The sequence below is a fragment of the Triticum dicoccoides genome, chromosome 4A (assembly GCF_002162155.2).
Source record: "Triticum dicoccoides isolate Atlit2015 ecotype Zavitan chromosome 4A, WEW_v2.0, whole genome shotgun sequence".
Classification (NCBI taxonomy): Eukaryota; Viridiplantae; Streptophyta; class Magnoliopsida; order Poales; family Poaceae; genus Triticum; species Triticum dicoccoides.
The window spans coordinates 564,820,823-564,832,336 of NC_041386.1; positions in this window are offsets into that span (position 1 = coordinate 564,820,823).

Genomic DNA, 11,514 nt, shown 5'->3' on the forward strand with positions numbered 1-11,514 from the left:
GATGAACAGTATCCCGTAGAGTCCCGTTTTGCGGTACGCCACACCCCTCCCGATGAACAGGACCCCCGTTTCGACCATAGGAGGTCCGTTTCGTCCGTTTTGCGGTACGCCACACCCCTCCCGATCAACAGGACCCCCGTTTCGACCGTAGGAGGTCCGTTTCGTCCGTTTTGCGGTACGCCACACCCCTCCCGATCAACAGGACCCCCGTTTCGACCATAGGACGTCTGTTTCCTCCGTTTTGCGGTACGCCACACCCCTCCCGATCAACAGGACCCCGTTCCGAACGTAGGAGGTCTGTTTCCTCCGTTGTGCGGTACGCCGGGCCTCGTTTCCATTGCCTGTTCCGTCCAAGCCCTCTCGATGAACATGACCACGCATTCCGTTCCGACCCAGCCGGTTGGCTCCCACGCATTCCGTTGCCTCCCGATGAACACGACGCATTCCGTTGCCTCCCCATGAACACAATGACGATGTTGTTTCTCCGTTCTGACCCAGCCATGTACACGAGCCCTGGTCGTACGTATGCGCGAGTAGGCGTTCGAGACCCCGCCCGTATGTACACATACGTGGCCGTATTTTCTTTCTTGCACCCTGGCCGCTGTACGTACGTGCACATGCTACGTGCGCGCCTCTACTACGACACATACGTGCCTCTACTACGACACGTGCGCGCCTCTACATCCACCAGTATATATGTAAGTACACGTTCGCGACCAGAATGACAACGCTACGTACGCTTCGACCAGGTGGGTCCCGACTGTCAGGCACTTCCTTGCCTGCGAAGATGTAGCTGGTGGGTCCCAGCAGTCAGGGGCAAACATTTTTTTCGCGAAATACGGTGGCCCGTCCGGTGGGTCCCCGCTGTCAGGTGGAGGCTCTGTTGGAAAAGGCAGTGCCTAGGCGGCGCTTAGGCACGCCTAGGCGCTAGGCAATGGCCAAACGCCTCGCCTAGGGCATAAATGGAGGTCTATGCAGGGCAAGCAAAGAATTTCCTACCCAAGCAAGAAATCATGCCACGTACTGCACTGATATGCCAAATGGGTTATATTCCAATGGCAGTAGACGGTAATTAACTTATTTATATGCCCTAAACTAATATCAACACCCATATAATAATAATCACAAATACACTACGAGTAAAAACTATGTTATCGCCTAGGCCATGCTTACGGCGCTTAGGCACCGCCTAGGCACTAGGCGAAGGCCAACCGCCTCGCTTACGCCTACCGCCTTTTCCAACCTTGGGTGGAGGAATAATTATTTTGCACGTAATAAGGAGGCACTTCCTTGCTGCGGCCGTGGACCCAGCTGTCAGCCCCTCCACGTACAGTCCACGTCCGATGGAAGTCGTTCCTTGACCATGTTGACCACGCCGCGCCGAGAGCACCAGGGTGGTGGACGATGGCGAGGCCTAGGAAGGGGACGGCGCGGAGCCGGGGAAGATGCGGCAGTGGATGCCCACGCGTAGAGGAGTACGAGGGTTCACTGGTTCGTTGTGGTGTGAGGCTGCCGTCGCCGCAGAATAACAGGGGGTGTGGGTGAGTAGAGGGATGGCCTGGCCAGTGGTGGGAGTAGTAGGGGCGGTGAGGCCTCCGTGCATCACAGCCGGTCATGGGAGGCAGGAGCACGAGGCACGACCGGTGCTAGTTTGGGCGGCTGGAACAAGAAGACCAGAGGTTGAAGAAGCACTACGGCCGTTGGATGGACATCGTACGATCACTGGAGCTAGAATCGTGCATATTGACTAAGTTGACAAAGCACTCCATCCCCATCAACTTAGTAGGCCCACAAGTCAGCCTGCCACTATACTAGGTCCCAGCTAACAGGGGGAGTATTCATTTTTTGTGCGTAATAAGGAGGCACTTCCTTGCGTGCGAGGATATAGCTGGTGGGTCCGAGCTGTCAGCGGCGGTAACGTTTTTTCGTGAAATATAGAGGCCCTTTCGGTGGGTCCCTGATGTCAGGTGGAGGAATCATTATTTTGCGCGTAATAAGGAGGCATTTCCTTGCGTGCGGCCGTGGACCTAGTTGTCGGCCTCTCCACGTATAGTCCACTTCAGATGCATGTCGGTCGTTGACCATGTTGACCAGGCCGCGCCGAGAGCACCAGGGCGGTGGACGATGGGGAGGCCTAGGAAGGGAACGACACGGAGGCAGGGAAGACTCGACAGTTGTTTCCCACGTGGAGGGGAGTACGACTGTACGAGGGTTTACTGGTTCGTCTGCCGTCGCCAGAGAATAACAACAGGTGTGGGTGAGTAGAGGGATGGCTAGGCCAGCGATGGGAGTACGGTGGGGCGGTGAGGCCTGCGCGGCAGCACAGCCGGCCGCGAAGAGGAGGGAGCAGGCAGTCGCGCCGGCGCTTGTTTGAGCGGCTGGAGCAGGAAGAGCAGAGATTGAAGAAGCACGACGGCCGTTGGATGGCCATCCAATAGTCACTGCTTGTGCGTCAACCTTTTTTTAGGAAAGCCTCAAATCTGTGGAAAACAACATACAACCCATCTGCCATTATTTCTAATAATTTACAACCCATTTGCTAATTATTAAGTTTTTTTGGAGCCCATATTCTTTTTGTTATCATTACAACCCATATTGTGGCCACGGTTAAAAAATTATACGAAATTTTGAATATTTCTGTGCGGTCTGAACTATTTTTAATCCCGAAATTTCGACTCACATTCAAACTGATTTTAAAAATAAATGTATATCAATATGAAATCCAACAAATTCTCCACGCATAAAAATTAATGTAATTTAAAATCTCGAAATGAAAAAAAGATATTTGAAACTAATTGTCGGTTTGATGTGTTCTAAAAATGTACAACCCATTTCTCATTACTGACAGACCATTTTCTCGGCCAGCCGAATGAAGCTCTCCTCGTCTTGAAAGATTTGTAGCCCAACAGGCCTGACAAAGCGACTTACTTGGCAAATCACAAAAAAACTGGGTTGTGGCCGTGGACCCAGCTGTCAGTCCATTTGGTGGGCTGGGTGAAACAATGATGTAGCATCTATGCAGCCCATTTAAATCCCATTTGCATTTTTCTTGAAATCCGCAGACTTGCTGGGCTGGGTGAAAATATCATGTTGGGCTAGACGGAGAAATATTATAAAAACATAAACACATGATTGCACGTCAGAAAAATCTTTGCAAGCTTATGTACGCAATCACTAGGAGTTAACTTGTCAAGTTATATATAAACAATTATTATTATTATTTTGTAAGAACTTTCAACTTATGAAATAAAATATCATTTTAATTTGATGAGTTAATAGTACGTGGGGTATTATTATTTTTTAGGCTAGACGTGGGACAGTTGAGTTGGTTCTAGGGGAAAGTACTGGGAGAAAACTCAGTTTACATCGAAAAAGAAAGTGGGAGAAAATTCAAAGACCTGCTGGGTCCACCTGAGGAGGGAAATATGTTGGGAGGAAGGACATTCAATGCACAGCAGCCGAGTGAACTAGTTTTTTTTACAGACAAGTGAACTAGTTTACATACATAAGCAAATAGCCACTAAAAAAGCAATCAGGTTAATGGGTTCTTAAAAGAAATATTTCGGACAAAACAGATAATTACGACACATAGGCTAATGCATGAAACACTCAGATGATAAAGGTGCTTATAAACAGATAAAATACAACATCTAGACCTTCCTGGCACGCTTGATCATGACGCTGCGGATGTCCGTGTACTCGTCGGTTACGGGAAGCGGTCACGCCCTCATGTCCAAGATATGCATGTACATGTCGTAGCATGCGTATGTGTAAGTGCATCTAGTGCCACCCCTAGTTGGTTTTGGAGTATTGACGACAAACCTAGTTGAGGGACTAATGTGTTTGTGAGAATTGCAGGATAACACAAGTAGAAGTCCCTCATTGATTCGGTTTTCCTACCAGAGATGACCCCTAAAAATGTATGAAGACATTGATGTCAAAGGTGGTATATGAAGATATTCACATTGAATACTATGACAAGAGAAGACATCGCATGAAGCCTATGGAGCTCGAAGACTTAGATCTTTCGTAGTTCTTTTTCTTCTTTGTTGAGTCATAGGAACCGCTGTACTGTTAAGTGGGGTCCAAGAGAACCAGTCAGAATGACTGAAGTGATGCCTAACCAAAACCTATGTCTTCGAGTGAAGACTATGAGAGCGAATCTTGTCCAGAGTCGGACAAGTCAGCTTTGCTTAGCCCAAGTAAAGTTGCCGTGTGAGTTTGAAATCTGACCGTTGGAACACATGTCAGTTCCTTAGTGACCCAGGGTCATTTCGGACAAATCAGATCGGGTTGCCTAGTGGCTATAAATAGCCCACCCCCTACAACCATCAATGGTTGGCTGCTCAGAGTTAGTATACGGCTTTTGTCGTTTGAGAGCAACCCACCTTGAAGCCTTTGAGAGAGAATTCCTTGCGAGGATAAAGCCCTAACCACCCAGAGCCAAAGAGAATTAGGCATCACTTAAGTCTCTTGTCTGTGTGATCTGAAGACTTATTACACTTGAGGACTGTGAATCCTCCAGCCGGTTAGGCGTCACGTTCTAAGCATCCAAGAGACATTGTGGATTGCCGTTGAACGAAGTCTGTGAAGGTTTGGGAGTCTACCTTGAAGACTTACCAGAGTGATTGGGCGAGGTCTGTGTGACCTTAGCTCAAGGGGAATACGGTGAGGACTGGGTGTCCTAAGCTGCGTGTTCAGGACTGGGTGTCCGGGACTGTGTGTCATCAGGTTTAAATACCTAGCCACCCTAACTAGACGTACAGTTGTCACAGCAACTGGAACTGGTCCACCAAATCATTGTCTTCAACATGTCACTGGTTTCATCCTTTCCTTCCCTTTACTTACTGTTGGTCCCTGTGAAGTCATTGCATGATTGCACTATCTTTTATCTTTACTGAGTGACTGCGTGTTCCTTTTGGCTTCATAATATCTTCCTACCTGATCCTTACTACATTACTGCTATTAGTCATTGTGCTTTCACTCCATTGAATACTTGACTATGGCTTGCCTAGTGTAGTCTACCTTCCGCTGCAGGGTAATAGGTTTATTTCTATTGTTTGTCTTCATAACCTCCACGTTTTGAAGACTTTCATAAAAATCGCCTATTCACCCCCCTCTAGTCGATATAACGCACTTTCAATTGGTATCAGAGCAAGGTACTCCCTTGTTCTGTGTGATTCGGTTTAACCACCTGGAGTTTTAGCTATGTCGACTGCAGGGATAATTAAAGTCTCCGCTGCGTGCCCCATCTTCGATGGAACTGAATATCCCTACTGGAAGAATAAGATGCGCATGCATCTTGAAGCCATCGACGTCGACCTATGGTATGTCATCAAGAACGGCGTTCCCAAGGCTGGAGAAGGTGTCACTGCTGCTGATGTCAAGAAGTTCGTTCAACTGGACTCTACTCCCAAGAATATCATCTGTGGTCATCTGACCAAAGGACAGTATGGCCGCGTGAGTGCTTTGGAAACATCTAAGCTAGTCTGGGACTGGCTCTCCAAAGTCAATGAAGGCGTCTCAACCCAGAGAGATCAGAGAATCAGTGTCCTTCGCAACCTCTTCAACCGCTTCAAGAGAAATGACAATGAGAATGTCCAGCTCACATTTGATCGACTCACTGACATCACGAATGAGCTTCAAGCCCTTGGCGCTACTGAGATCACCAAGCATGAAGTCGTCAAGACACTACTGAGATCACTTGACAGTTCGTTTGACACCCTAGCCCTGATGATTCAAGAACATCCTGATTTCAAGACACTCGACCCGTCTGACATACTTGAGAGGCTCAACACACATGAGTTTCAGCTTTCTGAGAAAAGAGATATCTACGGTCCAAACTATGGGCGAACTCGTGCCTTGAAGGCAAAAGCTGTCTCCTCATCTGAAGAAGAATCTGACAGCAGTTCTGATGATCCTGAAGACATTGGAAGGGAACTTGCTATGCTTGTGAAGAAGTTCCAAAAATTCACCAAGAATAAAGGCTTCAGAAAGTCTTCCCGATCAAGCTCAAGGAATGATGAAGCTTCTGCTCATGACTACAAGAAGAAAACATGTCACAAGTGCAAGAAACCTGGCCACTTCATCTCTGAGTGTCTGCAGTGGGACAATGAGAACAAAAAGAAGAAGAAGAGCAAGGAATATGACTCTGATGACAAGAAGAAGAAGAAATACTCAAAGTCTTCTTCAAAGTCTTCATCACACAAGAAGAGCTCATCTGGCAAGGCACGTGCGTTTGTTGGCAAGGAAATGGATTCAGAGGAGGAGTCTGCTTCTGAGGAGGCGGAGGTGGAGTCTGAGGAGGAGTCCGATTCTGGCATCGCAAGTCTGGCTAGAGCATACGTTACCAAGTCCATCTTCAACACTGAAGACAATGACTTCATCACCGACACCGATGCAAATGACAAGGACCACTCTGCTCCTACCTACTGCTTCATGGCACGCGGTGCCAAGGTAAACACACGCACTACTCACTATCAAACATCTAGTGACGATGACTCTGATTGTGGTTCAAAACCCAGCTACAAAACACTTGCTAAAATTGCAACTGAACAACAAAAATCCATGGAACATATTCAAAAACTGTTAGACAAAAGCGATGATCTGTTAGGCGCTGAAATGACTCGTTCTGAGTCCTTAATTGAAGACATAAAAAATCTTCACGTTAAGTATGAGGAACTTGAAAGTCGTCATGAAACACTCTCAACAACTCATGAAAAGCTTTCCTATGATTATCTTCAAAGGAAGCAAGATCTTGAGAAATTGTGAGCGGCTCATGAAGATCTTCAAAAGGAAAATGAGTCACTTCGCTCCAAACAGATCAGTTCCGCTCAGGAAGGATTTGAACCACCATGTCTTAAGTGCATTGAGCGTGATAATGCTACTACTGTTGCTGAATGTTCTACTGCTGCTACTGTTGCAATATCTTCAATTGTTGATGTGGGAACTAACCCCTCTGCTGAGGATTCCACTACTATTGCTGATGAGAATGCTAGGTTGAAGACATTGCTTGAAACAGGTATGTACAAAAGTCTTAAAGGGCATCATACACTATGTGATGTCCTCAAAAAGCAGATCTTGAACCGAAACCCGAGGAAAGAGGGTGTTGGGTTCGTAAGGAAAATGAATGCTGATGGCTCTTACTGGAAACCTGAGCAGTACCCCAAAACCACATGGGTTGCTGCAAAGGAATCTTCAGCAGATCTATCCAATCTATCTGGCTTCACTTGTGCAAACCCCATTGTAATTGATGAATCCTTTGATGCAAACTATAAACTGTTTAAGAATCAGAATGGTGAAGTGTTTGCCAGGTACATTGGTACTAACTGCTGGAATGGACCGCCTATGAAGAAGATCTGGGTTCCGAAAAAGTGTCTGGAGAATCTTCCTGTGAATGTCATCATGACACCACACGTGAAGAAGACAAACCTCAGACCACAGGCTTCATACGGTCCAAAGGCTTCATACAGACAAAGGACTCACCTGAGTCGCACTAACACAAATGTTTTGCAGGGAAACCATAATCAGGCCTATGAATATGAGCGCGGTTCATCAAACCGCCATGTTCATAAGACCAAGAACTATTCTTCTTATTCTGATGAGTACTATTGTCCGCCTGCAAGACTTTTTGCTAGGGCTCCAAAGCCAAAGTTCTCAGACGCTGCACTTAGACTTATTGCTTCTAAGCCACCCTTGAAGATGTGGGTGGCTAAGAAAGCTTAACTCTTTTGCAGGGAAAGGTCTCCAGCAGAAAACCAAAATCGTCTGACGCTATTGCTGGGGACCTTAAACATCTTGTAGGGTGCAAGATCAAATGCCCGGATGGTCTTACTATGTACTTCGTTCCTGAATCGCTTGATACTCTCCCCATTAGTCCTAATCTAGATCTAAGCTTTCATAACCCACTGGTTCGTCAAATGTTTTTGCTTCACAATTCTCTTCGTGAAGCCTATCCCCCTAACTGCACTGTAGGGTACGACACCAGCGTCTTCAGAATGGATTATTGATAGTGGGTGTACCAATCACATGACTGGCAAAAGAAGCCTTCTTATGGACTCAACCTTACGTCCATCCGACAAGAGTCACATCACATTTGCTGACACTGGTAAAAGTAAGGTATTGGGCCTAGGTAGAGTTGCAATCTCAAAGGATCAACACATGGATAAAGTCATGTTTGTTGAATCCCTTGGCTTCAACTTAATGTCTGTCTCAATGCTTTGCGATTTGAACATGATTGTAATATTTGGAAAATATCGTTGCCTTGTTCTAATGGAATCTGACAAGTCTCTAGTGTTTGAAGGGTATCGGAAAGATGATTTGTACGTGGTAGATTTCTCAGCAGGACCACAGCTTGCCGTATGTCTTGTAGAAAAAGCTTCAGAATGCTGGCTCTGGCATCGGAGGCTAGGGCATGCTGGCATGAGGAACCTCCACACCCTTGCAAAGAAGAAGCATGTCATAGGCATCGAGGGCGTCAAGGTCAAGAAAGATCACTTATGCGGTGCCTGTGAAGCAGGAAAGATGACGAGGGCCAAACATCCCTCGAAGACAATCATGACAACAACTCGACCCTTCGAACTGCTCCACATGGATCTTTTCGGTCCCACTCATTACTCAACTCTTACTACTACTGCTTGTCTCTATGGCTTTGTCATTGTTGATGATTATTCTAGATATACTTGGGTGCACATAATCCTCTACAAGACTGAAGTGCAGGATGTCTTCAGACGCTTCGCCGATCGAGCAATGAACAACTATGGCACCAAGATAAAGCACATCAGAAGTGACAATGGCACTAAATTCAAGAACACTGGCCTTGATACATATCTTGATACTTTGGGCATCACACATGAATTCTCAGCCCCGTACACGCCACAGCAGAATGGCGTCGTCGAACGCAAGAACAGAACACTCATTAAGATGGCCCGAACGATGCTTGATGAATACAAGACTCCAAGAAAATTCTGGCCTGAAGCCATTGATACTGCATGCCATACAATCAATCGTGTTTATCTTCACAAGCTTCTGAACAAGACATCTTATGAGCTCCTTACTGGCAAAAAGCCAAATGTCAGTTATTTCAGAGTATTTGGCGCCAGGTGCTGGATCAAGGATCCACATCACACTTCAAAATTTGCACCAAAGGCACATGAGGGTTTTATGCTTGGATATGGAAAGGATTCACACTCCTACAGAGTCTTCAATCTCTTTCATTACAAAGTGGTTGAAACAGTGGATGTGCGGTTTGATGAGACTAACGGTTCACAAAGAGAGCACCTCCCAAATGTGCTAGATGAAGTTCCATCCAGCGAATCAATCAAGCTTATGGGAACCGGAGAAATCATACCCTCTGAAGCTCAACCTGAAGAGGAACTTATCATCTCCGCACCTGATCAACCTGAAGACAATGCTCAGCCTGAAGACAATCCCACTAACAATGATAATGATCAGCAAGAGCAAAACCTTTGCCCTGTACATCCTCGTGTTGCCAATGAAGTGCAGATTGAGAGAATAATTGACAGCATCAATGCACCCGGTCCGCTCACTCGATCAAGGGCAACTCAGCTAGCAAATTTCTGTGGGCACTTCGCATTCGTCTCAATAACAGAACCCAAGAAAGTTGAAGAAGCCTTCATGGAACCTGAATGGATTCAAGCTATGCAAGAAGAGCTTAAATAGTTTGAGCTGAATAATGTATGGGAACTGGTTAAGCGTCCTGATCCTCGGAAGCACAACATAATAGGCACCAAATGGATATACTGCAACAAGTAAGATGAGCATGGTCAAGTTGTCAGAAACAAAGCTCGTCTTGTTGCTCAAGGATATACTCAAGTGGAAGGCATTGACTTCGATGAAACATTTGCTCCTATGGCTAGACTTGAAGCCATACGCATACTGCTGGCCTATGCAAATCATCATAATATACTTCTATATCAAATGGATGTGAAGAGCGCCTTTCTCAATGGCAAGATTGAAGAAGAAGTATATGTTGCACAACCGCCTGGCTTTGAAGATCCAAAACATCCTGACATGGTATACAAGCTCAACAAGGCACTGTATGGCCTCAAACAAGCCCCTCGGGCCTGGTATGACACACTCAAATACTTCCTGAAGAGCAAAGGCTTCATACCTGGTTCCCTCGACCCCACTCTCTTCACGAAGACATATGATGGTGAACTGTTTGTGTGCCAAATATATGTGGATGACATTATCTTCGGCTGCACCAATCAGAAGTACAGTGAAGAGTTTGGATATATGATGCAAGAGCAATATCAGATGTCCATGATGGGAGAGCTGAAGTTCTTCCTCGGTCTTCAAATACGACAGCAACACAACGACATCTTCATATCTCAAGAGAAGTATCTCAAAGATTGCCTGAAGAAGTTCGGTATGCAAGACTGCAAAGGCTTCACGACGCCAATGCCAGCCAAACATCATCTGGGTCCCGACGACAATGGTAAAGAGTTCGATCAAAAGGTATACCGCTCCATGATTGGTTCTTTGCTTTATCTATGTGCATCTAGGTCAGATATTATGCTTAGTGTTTGCATGTGTGCTCGATTTCAAGCGGCACCAAAGGAGTCGCATCACTTAGCTGTGAAGCGAATTCTTTGATATTTGGCTCACACCCCAACTCTAGGATTATGGTATCCAAAGGGCTCAGAGTTTGATCTGGTTGGATTCTCGGATGCTGATTATGTTGGTGACAAAGTGGATCGCAAGTCTACATCAGGCACATGTCACTTTCTGGGACGATCACTTGTATGTTGGTCTTCAAAGAAGCAGAACTGTGTATCTCTCTCCACTGCTGAATCTGAATACATTGCTGCTGGATCTTGCTGCGCTCAGCTTCTGTGGATGAAGCAAACACTCAAGGACTATGGCATTCATCTGAAGCAAGTGCCACTCTACTGCGATAACGAAAGCGCCATCAAGATTGCCAACAACCCAGTTCAGCACTCGAAGACAAAGCACATTGAAATTCGTCATCACTTTCTCAGAGATCATGTTGTGAAGGAAGATATTGATATCATACATGTCAACACTGAAGAGCAATTGGAAGATATCTTCACCAAGCCCTTGGATGAGAAGAGATTTTGCAAGTTACGGTGTGAGCTAAATATCTTGGAATCCTCAAATGTCCTGTTACCAGGCACACATCCTAACACTTATGCATATTGATAACTTAGATGTGCAACACACGAAGTAAAGTATATCTTCAATCAATGAAGACATACATTCTAAGTGTGAATACATTAATATGGAATTTGACTTCGGAGCGCCACGATAATTGTGCGCTGTGTCTGGGCCTAATACTTCCTATACGGTGGGTAACGCCACCACCAAAGGTTCTGTTTGAAGTGTTTCACTCATGGTGTTACATTTGCCATGTCTTCACATTTGGTTTGGCTTCAATCTCAACATGTCTTCATGATTATCTTCACTATGTTGAATATATATATATATATATATATATATATATATATATATATATATATATATATATATATA